The sequence below is a fragment of the Megalobrama amblycephala genome, linkage group LG16 (genome assembly GCF_018812025.1).
Source record: "Megalobrama amblycephala isolate DHTTF-2021 linkage group LG16, ASM1881202v1, whole genome shotgun sequence".
Lineage (NCBI taxonomy): Eukaryota > Metazoa > Chordata > Actinopteri > Cypriniformes > Xenocyprididae > Megalobrama > Megalobrama amblycephala.
This window is the reverse complement of record NC_063059.1, coordinates 26,379,176-26,397,773: the sequence shown is the minus strand read 5'-3', so window position 1 is coordinate 26,397,773 and position 18,598 is coordinate 26,379,176. Positions and strand designations below refer to the sequence as shown.

The 18,598-nt window shown below is 37.2% G+C and overlaps 1 long non-coding RNA gene across 3 annotated transcripts in view; it reads left to right on the top strand.

Moving 5' to 3' along the window:
• Nucleotides 1-18,598, top strand: part of LOC125248315 — a 184,203-nt gene that overhangs the window by 145,774 nt on the left and 19,831 nt on the right. The window contains exon 3 of one of the 3 annotated variants that reach the window (XR_007180289.1): nt 14,252-15,246. The exons of the other annotated variants lie outside the window; for them this stretch is intronic. This is a non-coding gene — a long non-coding RNA (uncharacterized LOC125248315). Of the gene's footprint in view, nt 1-14,251; nt 15,247-18,598 lie in introns of those variants that run through there. 3 annotated transcript variants of the gene reach the window in all.

Sequence of the window (18,598 nt, the reverse complement as noted above, 5' to 3'; positions counted from 1 at the left end):
ACAAACCTGCAAACGTCAATGTTTTTTAAACTTGTTTCAGAATGTTCAAACAGCCAATTTTAAGAGGCATTCTTTCAATTCTGGTGAGTTGGCCAACTTGTCCAGCTAAGGCACAGCATGCATGGCTGATGTCTCTGAGCAATGCTGATTAAAGAACAATGACTTCATTTGATCAGTTGGTCAGTACACATCATTCACAAGATAGCGAGTTTTAAAGGTTTGAGGACAGGCTCCAGTAAGCACGACCCGTCCCCCTTATGCTCAGCTCTCCGTGTCTTAATGCACAGTGGCCGATATGCCCCGGTGTGGATGTCAGTGCCATTGAAAGTCATAGCGGGAGAAGTCACTGTTGATTATGATATAATTCTGCTTGCCACAGTTTTATAAAGCCACCCCAGCAATGCCCTTCTAGCCGCAGGGGCCAAGCCGGGCCACGCAATGTGTATTAGAAAGTCCTCAATTTCACACATGCTTACTCTTGAGTGAGTTTCGCATAAAGGGATTAGGAGGGAGGAAGTGCAAGGGAAATGGGATGTTAGACACCCTGCTTAATGGACTGACGGGGCCCGGGCCAGTGTCCTTTCTATTTCCACCTCCCGCCCCCCCCTCCACATCTCTGCTCTAGTGCACTGACACTCTAATCCACGCTGCTCACTCTCCATGTACATCCTGGGAAGAGGGAGGAGGGAAGACAAGGGCGGAGGGGCAAAGATATTTGTTAAACTCTCCAAACACTGCCAGTGCCACATGGTTTATCCCGTTTTTAAGCCTCTGTGAATTTGAACAACCCAAGAACCTTCCCTCCCCCCAATTCTTGGCTTGTATACATTTTGAAGCTTGCTTTATTGCTAGTTATTGCTCTTCGAGGTAGGGAGGGTCCATCTGGATCAATGGAGGACCCCTATCTCAGGAAAAATAAACAAACAAATGAGTGAAAGGACTTTGGTGGGCAACGCTCGAATAACCACTCGTTCAGACGCTCGACGAGGTCTTTGATGAATGTGTTTTCAACTGATAAAGAGGGCTGTTCCTGGGAACTTCATAGTGGGGAGGCTGCCTCAGCCGCACTCATACACTTCTCCCGGGCGGTGAGCTGTGGGATGTGTCCTGGGAAAGGATCTGGATGAGGAACTCTGAGGGATAAAATGTGAGTGTGAGACGACCCGCTCAGAGTCGCTGGGGCATTAACAGCGTGTCCTCCCGCTCCCCTCAGCCCTCCCTAAATCTACCTCTCCTTGCTTGTCGCTCTTCCTCTCTCTTCACCTTTTTCTCATCTTCCTTCTCTGTCACTTCCATCTTGCTTTCCTCCTCTTCTTCCACTTTTCTTCGCTCTGATGTTGAGGGAGGTTAATCATGGCAAGGGGTCTTGACAAATTGTCTCCTCAGCCCAGTAGAGATTGAGCCACCTGTGTCCCTCTGTGTGAACCCACTGACATGAAAACACACACACATACGCAAAAGTATGAGAAAACAGTTTGAATGGCAAGAATGGTAATTAGTGATTTGAAACTTCAATGGATATATATTGCATTATGATTGTTAAAGAGGAGAAATGTCCTTTACAATAATGTTTAGTGTTCTTTAACGTTAGAAAATGCATTAGGTCCTATTTTTACAGCATTTATTAATCTTAGTTATAATTGATAAATGTAAATAAATTTGATACAATTTAATTTCAAATACATTTTAATTTAAATAAAACTATGTTAATTCATGTTTGCCCATAATACATAAAACCGCTGGCTAAGCTTCCAATTAAAATAATTCAATTTTTTAAAATTAAAATTTAATTCAATAAAAATGCTAAACAAAATGTCTTAATATCTTATGCAGTGCTGTTATACAGTAAATTAGTTGGTTTTAGGGTATGTAGAGGACCAAACACACAGTCATTAAGTCATTTTTTGCAGTATAAAGTTAATTTATACCACTTGAAATGTTAAAAATGTATTAGTATATGCTAAAATTGACATTAACCAAAGTTAATGAATGCTGCTGTTTATTAAAGGTGTTGTTTGTTATTTCATGTTAGATAATGTTTAACAAACCTTATAGTAAATTGTTAATGCAGGAGAAGCAAACTTTGTAAATTACTGGAGCTAAAGTGTCTTATTAAATGACATGGTACATTTTCCCATGCAGTCCCCTTTATTATATTACAAGATTATTAAACAGTTAAAGTCCCATGGCATTTATATTAGACTTGTATCATAACCCCAATGTCACTGCTCAGAATACAAAGCTAAAACTGTGAATGCCTAAGATAGATTCAGTTGCCAAACAATCATCTATATTTAATTAAGGTCTTAATAATTGTCATCGAGCACTAGTTAACTTTTAATAAGACATGTCCTTAGAAAGATAATTTACTTGTAATTATCTTTTCCTGTTAAATCATATTGTAAGTGACCCGAACAGTAATTTTTAAACAAATTGCGCAATTTTTCATCAAACGTTTCACAATTTGGTAATTAACGTATCCTCTAATCAGATAATTGGTCACTTAAAAAAAAAAAATCTGTTAGCTTTATAAATGCCAATTAACACCAGGAGCAGCTGGGCCTTTAAAAGTTTATTGTTGATGCTGGGAATGTGATTGGCGTCTTCCTGAAGAGCCTTGATTTTCATGAGGAACATTCCTGAACAGTGGTGGCACAGCATGTGCCTGTTTATAACGCGATATCTCCTGATATAGGAGATGGCACTGATAAGATAAGCCAGCTCTTTTAATGTGATTTTTCATGCAGTTACACACTGTATTCAATTTAGATCTCCAGATTATGTGCTTATTTTTATTTTTTTTTAAAGAGGTTGATAATGCACATGCACAACTATTTTACATTACATTCTTTTGTATAACATAAAAGTGTGACATGTTCTATAGGATGCATAATGATCTGAACTAGGCATTGTGTATGATTAAATGTGAGCATTTAGAAGAGAAATTTGTCACAGATTTGGTCTCACAGTAATGCGATCGATTGGGTCATTTACTCTCTAGGTCAGAAGGGTTTGTATTGGCACTAGTGAAATCTCTGTTGTCGGTGGCCAGTCCATCTCCACAGACCTGGCCTGGGTGATGGCGGCCCACCAGGAAACACTCATTTAAGTGCACATTACTCAAATGACTCGCTGTCGAAGCTCATAACCACAGTATCTCTGTATAGAGCCAAATACCACAGCTATGTTCTTGATGCAGAATCAGGTATTTTTACAAGAATAATGTTTAGATTTGCTTTGGTAATGCTTTAGCTTTTAGCATTGTGTATATATAAAAGTATATACAAGTAATGTATTCTCTTTCAATATGTGAAAAAAGAATCCCCATACGATCATTTTTGTTTACACTGGGTTTAAATGTAGACATTTCAAGCTTTATTTAGACGTATGTTTCATGTTTGTGTGATAAGTATTTGCTGAGTTTCAGTTCATTATTCAGATGTATTTCAGAAAGTGTCTCATGAAGACAGACAGCTGAAAACACACCATTTATTTCCTGTTTTTCAAAAACACAAGGTTTTGTTGCTATTGTGAGTGTACACAAATAAAAGTAGACCCTTTGTAGTTTATAATGATGTACACTTATCTGTATGGCCAAAAATTGAGTATTTTAAGTTGTTTCCGTTGTCATGAGGAGTTTGCCGGGCTCAGAGGTTTAAATAAGTTCTGTGTGGCAGAAATACTTCAAGTCATGTAGTTTATCATGTAAACATTTAGCTTTATGCTAAGCTAAATTGTACACCTTTAAACACACCTCTATATACACCTCATACCAGGCAAAATACAATTTTATATTTGTTTCAATCAAGAAAATCCATCAGATTATACTAAATGTTTTATTTATAGATCCTAAAAAATAATAATAATAAACAAAAACTATCTGCAGTAAGAATTTTTGTTTTTGTTATACATTAAAAAATATCTAAAAATCCATAATGAACAAGATGAATGTTCTAGAGAAGCGACACTTTTCTTTTACTTGTTTATACTATAAAATCGGGCAGTGTAGGAAAAGTGCATTAATCCAAAATATTTAGATTTTTAAGTAATTTAATATGTTTCAAATTATATTTTTCTGCATATTTGTAAACTGTAGTGAAACCAGGAAATGACAATAAACCAACGTTAACTCTGAAAGGCTCAGTTATTGTCCAGTCTTATGGTAGGTTTAGGTGTTTTTGCAGTGTGTGTTTGTTGCAGTATGTCTGCCAGCCCTTCCTGCACATGGCAGATCTGGAGTAATGAAGAATTCCAGCTGCCAAGCAGAGCCGCACCGCTTGGACAGTGGGCATTTTTCATCCTGTAATGTGTGCATGGGTCATTAATTGCGGCTTGCCATGGGTCCAACGGGCTTGTCATTTGGGTATACCACATCTATACATCTGCTCTCACCCTACCCCATCACGGCACACCTCCCCTGGGTCTGTCCGTACTCCGCTGTGGCCTGAATCACCACAGATCCCTGCGGGAACGTTGCAGCCCCCAAAAAATAAAACAGAAATGGCCTTATTTTAGTGGTCACCTTGTACTGATTAGACAAAAATAGTCCTGTAATTAAATGACGAAGCATCTTTGTGCTTTCTTGTTGCTTAAATAGTGAAACGTTGTGCTAGCAACCTTAATATTATGAACGAACTGGTGAAGCATGAAGTGGTGAAACACTTTGCTTTGAATGCAGTGTTAGTTGCGGTAGATAAAAAGTATCTAAAATATAATTTGCAGGATTTTTTACTTATTCTTGAAGTTCACCCAAAAATTAAAATTCTGTCATTTATTCATCCTCATGTAATTCAAACCTGTATGACTTTCATTCTTCAGCAAAAAACAAAATAAGATATTTAAGAATGTTTCAACTGTTTTTGTCAACACAGTGGGGTTCATTGTTGTTTGGACTCACACAGTCATCTCATTCAGAAGATACACCTGACTCTTTAGCATGAAGCAATCAGTCACGAGTCATACGAGAGCCAATGCCATTACGCTATCAAAGCTGATGTAACGCTTCTTCGGGTGGCAATTTTTTAACATGTGCATAGGATCTACGGCGAATGGAGATATTGATGGAATATTTGTACTTTTTGAATAAATTGTGCCTGTAGTCATATCCGCCTGTTAGACCATGTGCTTTATATTATATAACCTACAAATGAGTAGGTTTAGGGGTCGGGTGGGGTTGAGTTACGTGTTAAAACGTGTCTAAATAGCGTAAATGAAAAATAAAATAAGTGTAAATAAAATGCAGCAAATTAGCTCAAAATAAATATGAATAATTATTCATAACTAGTTATAAATAATTATAAATATTTGGATCATTTAATAAAATTAACTTAATGTGATAAAATTAATATGACAATCAATTAAACTGTTTGGCCAGCGAACACTAAGAATTGATCGTCTATTAATTTTTCAAGACAGAAAAATAACGCTTTCTTTGCACGTAGCTGTGGTTGAATCGTTATCAGGGACATTAAGCAGATCAGGATCAACTCGCAAGAGTGTGCACACAAGTTTTATTTAACTAAATTACGAACACATAACTAAACTAACAAACACATAACATACACGCAAATCACACACATACATAGGTAAAAATGAGCAATGATAGAGTTGAACCGGAATTGGGACAGGAAACGGAGCTATGGGAAAAAGTCAAAAACAATCTGGAACAGACCATCAGTTTTCTCAGTAATAAAGCACCTTTTTCTAACACAGTTGGTTCACAAATTAGTACTAAATCGCTGTTTAGTGTTCCAACGTAAGATACTTGCAAAATGCCTTTAGGTCGAGGAGCATCGGATTTGCAGGCTGAGGAGAAATCCTTGATGATTCGGTCTGAAGTTGTTGTAAATATCTTCTGCGTTGGATGAAGAAATATGAAACGACTTAAAGGGTTAGGGTCATTTATTACTCACCCTCATGCCGTTCCACACCCATAAAACCTTTGTTAATCTTCAGAACACAAATTAAGATATTTGAGTTGAAATCCGATGGCTCCGTGAGGCCTCCATAGGGAGCAATGACACTTCCTCTATCAAGATCCATAAAGGTACTAAAAACATATTTAAATCAGTTCATGTGAGTACAGTGGTTCAATATTAATATTATAAAGCGACGAGAATATTTTTGGTGTGGCAAAAAAATACAGAATAACGACTTATAGAGTGATGGCCGATTTCAAAACACTGCTTCAGGAAGCTTCGGAGTACAAATGAATCAGTGTATCGAATCATGATTCAGATCACGTGTCAAACTGCCAACGGCTGAAATCACGTGACTTTGGCGCTCCGAACAGCAGATTCGATACACTGATTCATTTATGATCCGATGCTTCCTGAAGCAGTGTTTTGAAATCGGCCATCACTAAACAAGTCGTTATTTTGTTTTTTTTTGGCACTCCAAAAATATTCTCGTCGCTTTATAATATTAATATTGAACCACTGTACTCACATGAACCGATTTAAATATGTTTTTAGTACCTTTATGGATCTTGAGAGAGGAAACGTCATTGCTCCCTATGCAGGCCTCACGGAGCCATCGGATTTCAACAAAAATGTCTTAATTTGTGTTCCGAAGATTAACGAAGGTCTTACGGGTGTGGAACGGCATGAGGGTGAGTAATAAATGACAGAATTTTCATTTTTGGGTGAACTAACCCTTTAAACTGTTAAATTGACTCTTAGTGGGGAAAGAGTTCTTTCTCTTTCTCATAGATGAGCACATGGCTGGGTTGCAGGCCTTGCAGGCCCACAGGCCTTGGCCTGAAGAGCGTGATTAAACTGGCTGAGTTGTTTTGAAGAAACTATTCAAGATTCTTGTAATACTGATATGTTGCACACGTATCAGTATATCATATACACAATCATTTAAATCTTCAAAATACAAACTCATAGATACCAAACTTGGTATAGGTTGGTTTACGTTAACCATTGGTTCTTATCATAAAATATGCAGATATAAATAAAATAAAACAGATATCATACATACAACAGTTTGCAAGACAGTTATAATAATGTCATGGGATGCATGTTCATTTATAGATTCATATATAAATTAATGCAGGAAAGTCTGTTTTCAGGCTTTGTGTGCCTTTTCTATGGACCTGACTCAAAATGACTTTTGGATGCAGAGTTCTGCATAGCTGCATAGTTTCGGATCATAAAAGTCTTATCTGATCATGTCCAAGAGGCCCTTGCCCAGACTAGTCTTCTCGGGGGATGGGGACAGAGTTTAAAGATTATTTGATCAATATGACAAATAATTGTGTCTGATTTGTCTCAGTCGTTACAAAAATTATGCTGGCTGATTAAAATGAGAATGGAAAATGGAATGGAATGGAAAAATGTGTCTGTGAATGATGCCAAAGGTTTCGCATTGAAAGCAATGGAGTACCCTGTGCATTAAAAAGTGACGCAAAGGGGTCCTGACCAAACGCTGGACTCCAATGACAGAAGTTTCATTTTTGAGTGAACTATCCTTTTTGTACCAAAACTGTTCCTGTTTGTATATGTGTCATTTTAAGCTTTAAAGTCACTTCAGAGCTTCAGTATTTTGTGGTGTTACACAGGTGCCGAGAGTGTTTCATCAGTTTGTGTGTGTGAAGAATAGCCCATGGCTGCCCTGAGGCTCATGTTGCTTGCCCGAGGCGGCTGCTCTCCCGCCTTTATCAGTGTGCCGTATTGATTGGGGTGCATATGTGTTTTGTGTGGATATAGGTGGGAGACGCTGAAAAGAGTGGCTGCTCTCCTCCATCTTGGCTCTGAATGAGGCCCCACAGCAGGAGGGGAGGAGTCTCTATTGGTGTGATGTGTTTTGTCAGAAGCATCTGTTTGGTCACAGGACGTGGCATAATCCTCGACCTTGAGCGCACCAGCCGAGACTGAGCACAGTGCTCAGCTGTGGCCCTGCGTGGGCCCATTAACACCTCTCACACTCAGGCTCAGGGCCCGCGCTGACATCAGAGCCCACACACCTCTCTCCACAGCGCCACAGGCCTCTGCACTTTTTAGACCACGGTTTGGCAGTGCTGGTCCTGTGTGCTTCGGCTTTATTTTGAACTCAGTGATTCTGATTGTTTGTGTAGATTGATTTGGGTTAGGGTAAACTGTAAAAAAAACTGTAAAATTAGGGAGTTTTTTTGTTTGTTTTTTTCAATATTTGGTGCTATACAGTCAAACCAAAATTTATTCAGACACCTTGAACATTTCATTCATTATTACAGTTTCACTATAGTTTAAAAAATAAAATATGACAAGATCTCAGAGTTAAACTGTGTCAGAAAAAATTAATCTTAATTATGTCAGATAACACTTAAGCAAAACATGGTCAGGTCAAAGTGGTCCCAAATTTGTATCAATTTTACTGGTAGTCCACTGAAGAATTTTTGGGTATAATATGTCACAGTTTACTTTATTTTTCTATCCTCACTTACATAAATGAACTATAGTCCTGCACGCACTAGTAAAAATATATAAAAAATGTCTGAATCATTTTTGGTTTGACTGTATGTATATATATATATATATATATATATATATATATATATATATATATATATATATATATATATATATATATATATATATATATATATACACACACACACACACACACACACACACACACACACACACACACATACTACGGGGATGTTGAATGCTCGAATCTGATTGGTTGACCAACGTTCTAAGGTGTGCAGTTATTTTCAGGGAAACGCACGGCTAAAGTAGTTCTAGCAGGTCGTGACCACATTGCAGTTCAATATCACTTCGCCAAATGATTTCAGTTATTTCAATAGGTCCTACAACCTACAACCGCAAAACCGCAACAAAACCCACAATGACACAACCAAACAAATAAATATAGTAAACAATAGGATGAAAACAATAACTGTATTAACTGTATTATTCTGCTATCAAGGCTCAAGCCTCCGTTACTAGTTCTGAAATGATGTTTTGGAATTAGCAGCGGAGGCTTGGGATGAGATTCGTAAGAAATTAATCCCACACACAAGAGTGTTTTAAGGACAAAAACCTGACAAATGTCTTGAAATACAACATCAGAACAGTGTCTTGAGGTGTGGTAACTGTAGTATAAGCAGAATAAGTCAAAAGATTGGTGTCGGTAAGTTTATTTATTATGTTTTTGAAAGAATTTACTTATGCTCAGAGAGTATTGTATTACACAAATACAGTAATATTGTGAAATACCATTGCAATTTAAAATAGCTGCTTTCTATGTTAAAGTATTTTGAAGTTGAGTAACTGAATAAGTGTCACATGATCATTCAGAAATCATTCTAACATGTTGATTTAGTGCTCAAGAAACATTTCTTATTATTATCAGTGGTGAAAACTATTTTTCAGAATAGAAAGTTCAAAAGAACAGCTTTTATCTGAAATAGAAATGATTTCTAACAATGTAAAAACACTTTTTTTTCTTTTACACATTTTAAAAAAAAATATTTATATAAATAAAAATTACTATAAATTATTAAAGTGATTTTATATATATATATATATATATATATCATCAATAAAATAACTGTTTTCTATTTGAATAAAAATTGAATAAAAATTACTATAAATTATTAAAGTGATTTTATATATTTATATATATATATATATATATATATATATATATATATCATCAATAAAATAACTGTTTTCTATTTGAATATATTTTAAAATGTAATTCATTCCTGTGTTGGCAAAGCTGAATTTTCAGCATCATTACTGCAGTTTTCTGTCACACTGTCAGAAATCATCCTAACATGCTGATATGCTGCTCAAGAAACATTTATTATTATTATCAATGTTGAAAACATTTTTTTTAAATCAAATAATGCAGCCTTGGTGAGCAAAAGAGACTTCTTTTAAAAACATATTTACGATCTCCAACTTTTGAACAGCAGTATAGTGTGAAGGAGTAACATTAAAATTATGATCATAGCAGCTTATTTAAATCTGGGGAACAAGATTGAATGGAGGACTAATACTTAATTCTTTTATGTAAATGACAGACTCCCTCAAGCTAGGTGTAGTAGATTTATTCAATATTAGTTGATTTTTGCAATCTGCATGCCTAATTTACAGTGCAACTAGAGATAATATGCAGAACAAAGAAGCCTTTAATTAGTATCTGGCTAGCTTTAAGAGAAACTTGCACACCAAATCTCTTGCTCCGTCGCTAATCGGAGGACGCCGAACACAAGTCTAAGCATCCCTCTGTTATGTCCTCCTCAAGGTCGAAAATTCTCCTCCGTACTTTCTTTTTATTATTTATTTACAGTTACGTTTATTCGTTTAGCAGACTTACGCGAGTATAGCGGTGATAAGTGCTTCCGCGGGTGGCCGATTAGAGGGGGAGACGGCGGTGCTTAGATCACCGTTAAGGGAGACGCATCAAACATCTGCAGAGCCATCTTCTCAGGGTCATCTCACTCCAGCTCAACGAGCCCATCCCCACTGTGGCCAATTAAACAAATTGCTGCAAAAAGAGCATTTTATTAGTATTTACTCGTTGCTCTCAGTCCATCGCCATAAATTCTCCTTGAGGCATGCTGGAAAACAAATTGGCACATTAACTTGTGAATGGCTAAAGAGGCACTCCGGCTGCGCCTCAGGAGCTGCTGGGTATCAAAGTGTCTGCCGTTCTGAGCAATCTGTCTGCTTTATCATTCAGCGTGACAGTGGGGCTGAGAGAGCCAGGCCTGCCGCAGGGGCTGTGCATGAGGGAGAGCATTAGCTCTCTTTCCCTTGGCAGGCCCAAGCTGTTTGCCATTGTATCCCAGAGAGCCCTGTCTATTTATCTGTTATTACATTCGAATTGGCAGATCAAAAGCAGGGGGCCCTTCTGCCGCGACCACGTTGGCTGCGTTTCTCCGTCTCCTCCTCTGTTTCTCTTTCTCTTTTTCTTCCTCTCTGTCGTGCACTTCTCATTTCTGGACCTCCAGCACCTGCTTCGTTTTTATCTCTCTTCTGCCCTCCTTCAGTCTCCCACTCTTTCTATTCCTCACTATCCCATTTATACAGTCAGCACCTCTGTGGATGAGAGGGGTCTGATGTCTCCTGGCTGATGGGGACTGTTGTGATTTGGCTGCTGTACTCATAGCCCATCCTACAGGGGCATCAGTATGATTGCATTGGTGGTGCTTTCCAAGTTTTAATGAGGATTACCATGTTTGTGTTTGTATGTGTGTCATGATAATCCTTTTAGTAATAAGTCATTTCCAAGAGCAGTAAATAGGCTTGTCGTGGGCAACCCCACACGCGTAGCTCTGATGGGTGGTCTAGTTTACTGTGTTTTTTTAAATGGTGTGTTGTGTAGTCTTCGTGTAGCCTTATTGCTTCAGGTAAAGATTACCACATAATAAAAATATTTAGGACATTTTTTTATTTTTTATTTAAAGATTATTTCATTAAGCAAATTAAGAATATTATTATATCTTTTGGTGTTTTTCTTCCTAAAAGGACCACAATATATTATAAAGACAACATTTTGTTTGAAATATATGAATTATCTCAGGGTTTTTATCGTTAACTAAGACTAAAACTTGAACGAAAAAAAAAAATTCACTACTTGAAATAATAGAACTTGACATTAACAATTTTATATAAACAAACTACAGGAGTCAACATTTGAAGTGGATCAAAAAAAGTTCACCAAAGTTGTCCTAAGAACTAAGCTGTCCTAAGAAGGTTTTAGGACAACTTTGATGAAAGGTTTTGATCCACTTCAAATGTTGACTACTATATATATATATATATATATATATATATATATATATATATATATAGTTTCTAGTAATTTCATCTTTTATATTTTTAACTAGAATGCTGTTTTCATCAAACAGCATCCAGGACCAGCTGTTTTATAAATTGACTCTTAGACTCATTTTTATGTTACCATGTCTGCAAAATAAAGAACAATTTAGGCCTTCAAGCCCAGACTTGAATTTATATTACATTTAATGCAAACTAGCTACAGATTATACTACTAAAATAGTCATGCATTATTACAATGCAAGAACAACTTAAACACCCTAAAATAACTTATTAACAGTAAAATTTAATGGGGGATGACAATAGCTGTTTACCAGGATTACTGCATTCCATAAGCAGGAGACAATGCAGCCTCTCTCTCTCTCTCTCTCTCTCTCTCTCTTTCTCTATATGTATATCTCTGCGGTATGGCTGCCTCCTTTGCCAGCCCTGCCGGCCCATCAAAGGGTGATTTTCCACGCCGGCAGGCCAGGAGGCTCTGAGCTAAAAGAGAGAGAAGGGCCTGTGCCGTAGCCAGGGACAGGTGGAAGGCGGAGCCCTGAACAATAGCTTGCCAGGATCTCAACTCAGGGATGTTGACTGAGCTCTGAGCATGGGCCAGTCAGTCACTGAACTGAAAATAGTCATGCCCTGACACCCTGACAGCACCAGGCAAGCCGAGATGGACAGATATAGCCATGTGAGAGTGGACACTAGTAACTTAAATTAAATTTTTAGTAGTGTGATGGTAGTATAACCGCGTCACTTTTAAGGTAACAAGCTACATTGCTGTTTTTGTCACATTGCTTGAACACACAGCTTCTTAGCCAAGCTGAGTAGTCAAATGCACTCTGAGAGTGTCCTTTATTCATTCTTTTTTGTGAACCAATTAATTTGGACAGCTCATATAAATCAAGTGGTTGCTGTTAACATTTAGCTAAATGCTGTTTTTTATGACTGTATCCTACTCATTTAAAGAAATTTGAATGTTTTATGTTTTTATCACTTGTATTTAGTATATGTACAACCAAGTTTGACTTTGATTTGTGACAGAAAAGTAGCCTACTGCTTTAAATAAGGCAACACAGCTTTAAATACACCATAAAAATGAATAATTATTTCTTTTTACAGTGTCCTTGTTACATCTACTTACTTAAATAATAACAGTAAATTATGCATAATTACATGCAACTAACCCTAATTATATAGTAAGTACATATTGTTCATTAAAATTACTCAATACTTAAATGTATAGTTACACTGTTACAAGGACACCTTAAAATAAACTTCTTAATGAGTTTGAAAAGCAAAAATTCATAAGATATTAGGATTTGTTTTCATAGTTTTATACTGGAGTATTTTCACTTGTTGCGTTACAAGACAAAATAGGCTACTTGAATTAAAGGTACATTCTCTGAAAGATACACTCTAGATATAGAGAATGTAACATTATCTGAAAGATACAAATATACATTCGCTGAAATTGCACTGTTGTTTCTCAAGTAAATTTTTGTTATTTTAGGGATTTAGAGATTTTTTTTTAGATATTTTACTGGAGAGCATGTCAACAAAACACATTAAAACTTGCTTAAAAGGTCATTTTTGCTGTGTATTTAAAGCAGTAAAATAGTATTTTAAAATATTTTAACTGAAAAACAAAAATATTTGTTAAGAATGGCAGTTTTACGGTGTAGTTTTAAAGGGATAGTTCACCCCACAAAAAAAGAAAGTTCATCAGTCATCATTTACTCACCCTCAAGTCGTTCCAAAGCTCATTCATCTTCAGAACATAAATGAAGGTATTTTTTAAATATTTTTTTCATCATATAAAGGAATTGTGTCACTTCAGAAGACTTGGATTAAACCAGCTCAGCTCAATTAAAAACGATTGCAATTATAGTATCTTTATGAACTTTTTGAAGCTTGAAAAGTTTTGGTTTTCAACAATTTTCAACGGGTCAACAAAAATTATGAGAGATGTTAAAAATATCTTCATTTATGTTCCAAAAATGAAAGAAAGTCTAATGGGTTTGGAACAACATGAGGGTGAGTAAAAGATAACAAAACTTTTATTTGTAAATATAATCATTAAAATATATTTAAAAAAAATAAAAAATAAATAAATAAAAACCGAATTTGCTGCTTTAAATGTTCTCCAGTAAAAATATCTAATAATGTTACTTTTTTTTTTTTTTTTTTTTTTTTTGAGTGAGTGAATTACGAGTAGCTTGGGAAGCTCCAGTTTTAAACCACCTTCCCCAATGCTTATATAAACACAGGCCAAGTCTAAGGACCAGCATGCAATGCTGATTCCAGCAGTCATCAGCCCCACTACAGGTTAAACAGCACCACAGTTACTGTCCTTCTCAGGGAGAGTCTCTCCTCCACCGTATTTCAAACTTCCTCTGGCCAGCTCTTTTATTCAGGCTTAAATGAGATCCCACAAAATCTATATCACATCTTTAAAACAAAATAACTCTCCCTCTCTGCAGTGGCATTGACCTCGGCGGGGCAGTTCTGGTTCAGTGCACTGGGCCCTCCGGTGGCAGCGAAGGGGGAAGCGATTTAAGGCCCCGGGCCACGCCAGACCCCAGGTGCGCCAAGGCAAGCAGTTAAATTTCATCATTACCCTTTCTTCGCCGTGTTAGCTTTTTATAGGCCTTTTACGGCTAAAGCGGACAGTGCCACACTGGTCCCAGTGGTGCAGGCTGGAGAAAGGAAAGGAATGGACAGAGATATGGACAGAGGGTGGGGAGAAGGCAAAGAAAGAAAAAAAGAGAGAAAGAGAGACTGGGACATCACTTGTCAAGTTGACTACAGGATGATGTAAAAACAGCGGCGAGGGCAGGGGATAAGAGCGATGATGAATGGGCTGCGGACGTTCATCCATCCAGTTGAAGGATTTGCAGCGCAGGAATTGTGTACAGATGCTGACATCTGAAGGGGGGAGAGGCGGAAAGAAAGAAAAAAAGGAATGCTATCTGGGAGTAAGACAGAACACAGCTGATGCAGAGTGATGGGGAAGAAGGACACAGTACAATAAGATGCTTGCAGATCTAAAGTTGGCCGTATGAACACTAAAGTCAGAGCAGGTGCCACTCAAACGGTCGCCGTGAACAGAAAGGGACACTGCTGCCTCCTTTAGCATAGACTAGAGTATACAATACAACTGCCATTGCTTGACTTCTACTGTAATGGATTATAAATTGGAGAATTTTGAAATGAGAACCTTGTGATAAAAATCTTTGATAAAAATGTTTCTAATTCAAACCATTCTCAAGATATAATCATTTAAATGTTGGCTGTCATAAAAACTAGTTTTTGAGAAAATGGCCAAACAATTTTCAGACATTTGTTGTGATGCAATTAAGAGATTTTATCAAACATACACTACCATTCAAAAGTTTGGGGTCAGTGAGATTTACTTATTATTTTTTTAAAGAAATAAATGTTTTATATTCAGCAAGAATGCATTAAAATGATCAAAGTGACAGTAAAAACATTTATAATGTTACAAAAATATGTATATTTCAAATTCATCTTTCTATACTTCAAAGAATCATGAAAAAAATCTGGTTTCCACAAAATATTATGCAGCACAACCGTTTTCAACATTGATAATAATAGGAAATGTTCTTTGAGCACCAAATCATTATATTAAAATGATTTCTGAAGGATCATTTCTGACACTGAAGACTGGAGTAATGATGCTGAAAATTCAGCTTTACCATCACAAGAATAAAATATAGCTGCGAGATACAATTCGGGGTTCAATCCCTTTAAGGCTTTTAAGCACATGTGTAAAAAGGTATTATATTGTAATTTAAATCATAGATGGAAAAGACCATTTACAGGCAAAACAGGCAATTTACTAAGGAAATGCATGGTTTTTAAAGCTTTTTTAACAATTATAGTTTTCATTTTGGAGTTATAGCCTAGGCTTTTGCATGCACTTGACCACAGCCATTTTCTAAATGACCCCGTTATATCTACCCAAAGAGTAAAGTTCAACATTTTTTGATAATTATTGATCTAGAGCAGGGGTCAGCGATTAAGTTTGGCATCGGGCCAAAAAAAATTTTCACCACTAGATGTCGGGCCAGAACGTAGTCAAAGGATAATTTAAGAAATTAGGTTAATTGATGAAAAATGCAACTACAATTGCCTGTGACAGACTATTACAGTGTCTTTTTTAACTGGTAGTGAGCTGTTACTCTGTGTTAAATCCTGTAGAAGGACAGTCATCAACAAAAAGCCACATTTGTGTGGTGGTGTCTGGGTTTTACACTGGATAAATTAATAAAGCAGAGTAGTGACACATAACCTGGCAAGTATCTTCATTCACCAACTTGCAACATCGACCGCCTTGCTAAAACACACATATGTGGGAGATGCGGAATGGATAAAAATAACAAAAAATAATAGAGGACTTGAATAAGCCCATTAATGGCATGTTTGAGTCATGCTCATAACGAACTATGTTTTATTTCCATATTGTGAATAATAAATGAGTATCATTTTAATTTGCTTGTTACACAATGGAGCCTAACTTATTGTAATAATTATTCGACGTAGCCTACTTTTACACTCAGAATTATTCCTTTGCATCCTCACGTACTAAACTCCATTTTTTTAATTGACTGCGTGCTGGAGGTATGCTATTACGTCGTGTGCAGAGTGATGTTAACATTTAAGCTAGCTGGTGAGAGAAAATGGCACTATCAAAGAGTCTAAAGAGGAAAGCTGACAGCGAAAATAGGGTATACAAAGAAGAATAGAAAGACAACTATGCGTTCATCCTACCTGGTTTTGTGAATGCAAAGCCAGTGTCTTATCTGCAACAAAGTTTTCTGTGTTTGCTAAGAATATTAGGGGCCGTTAACATGTCGCATCTAAAAACGCATGGAAAGCGCGGCTGAGCCTCTTTCCTTTCCAGTACATGGTTGCTATGCAACCATGTACTGCCCTCTCCAGACAGATCTATTTCAGAACCAGCCGCTATCAAAATATTACGGCTGTGGGCGCGGGCCAGACATTATTGCTGGTGGGCCAGTTTTGGCCCACGGGCCTCCTATTGCAGACAACTGATCTAGAGAGTCCAGAGAATTGTACTGCAGTTGTTTTATTGAGGTTGAGCGAAAAACCAAGGACTAGTTTGCAAAAGTGTGTTTTTTACATAATTGCTAATATTTAATGAATTGACAGCAGTGGTTCCTGAGGCAAAGTTATTCAGTATGAGGAGTTCTATCAAATGATATAAATATGGTGTGGATCAGTGGATGTGTGAAACACTACGGGATTACAGAGGCATAAAACATGTTATTGCCACCAGGTGGCCGATTTCTTTCAAATTTCGCACAGACCTCTTGGGCCATGAATCAAACAGGCTCACCAAGGTTTGTTTTGATCAGCCTCAGTTAACCTTGTCTAATTGGTGCTCAAACTTCATTGGCTGATGGCGGCCATTTTTTTTTTTTTTTTTTTTTTTATTTAGATACACCAATGTCTTCACAGAGAATTATGGCACCTTGGACAAAGACACTGTATGCCAATTTTCAAGTCAGTCGGACTAACGATTGGGTGGTTATAGCCATTTTCAAGTTATTTTCCTGTTATATCCCCACCAAGTGTCCAATAGCCGATTTTTTTTCATGTTACCAAAGTTTGAGCCTATTAGACATGTTTTGAGTTTGGTGCAAATATCTCATTCTGTTCACGAGTTATAGCCATTTAGTAAAAGTAGCTCCGCCCACTTTGAACGTTTTGGCGGCCCTTAGAGACCGTGAATTGAAATTTCAAAAAAAAAAAAATTTTTGATAATTATTGACAATCAGACTCTAGAGAATCTTGCTGCACTGGTTTGATCCCGATCAGGCCAAAAACCTAGGACTAGTTCGCAAAAGTAGGTTTTTAAAAAAAATCCAAAATATTTGGAAATTTTGCCAGAGCAACAAATCCGAACATTTTGTTTGTCTTGAGCCAAGGATTCCAATGATATAAGACACTTGAGCGATTTCATACTTCACCGCTGTAGCACCCCCGTCAGGCCGATCGCGGCGAGCCTTGGTGACGTAGATTGTGTAAGTACTACCAGCCCTCAAAGTTTCAAGTCTCTATGACTTACGGTTTGATCTGCATGATCACTTTGAGGGGAGAATGCTGATCCTTGGAAATTTTAACAATTTCAATAGGGCTAATTACATTTTAAAACATTTTAAAATAGAAAACAATCATTTGTAATTATATTTCACAATATTACTGTTTTTACTATATTACTGTAAAAAAGTTTACAAAAAGTGTTTGCTTTTAACTGCAACTCAGTGCAGCTTACAAGTAAAAATGATAAAGTGTGTCACTTATTGGTTTAATTTCTATCACTTACCATACAGGTCTGGGTTTGTTACAAACCACTGTGATTTCCAGTTCTCAGGTTAACCTAGATTAATGTCCCAGCCATGAACAAGCTCTCATTGTCTCTCTAAATGTGATTAGCGCAGGGTTAAGTACCTCTTCGTTTCGTTGGGTCCAGTGGGTTTGTGTTTGAACGAGGGATAAGAAGGGAAAGAGGTGCTCGGAGGGTGGCGTGCTGTACCTTTGCACCGTGCCAATGTCAGCAAGCTGTGCCAGTCTCACCGGGCGGCCATCCACGTCCCGGGCTCTGCCGCTCTACGGCGAGGCTCCACAAACTCACTGCATATGCTCCGTATGGCCCAGACAGTCCGTCCAATTTTCCACCATCTGCTGGGCCTGCACTTACGCACCACAGAAAGGTCACCGTCAGCTCTGCTTGACTCGTAAAAATTCAAATGACACTGTGAGAAACCACCATGATTGTTGCC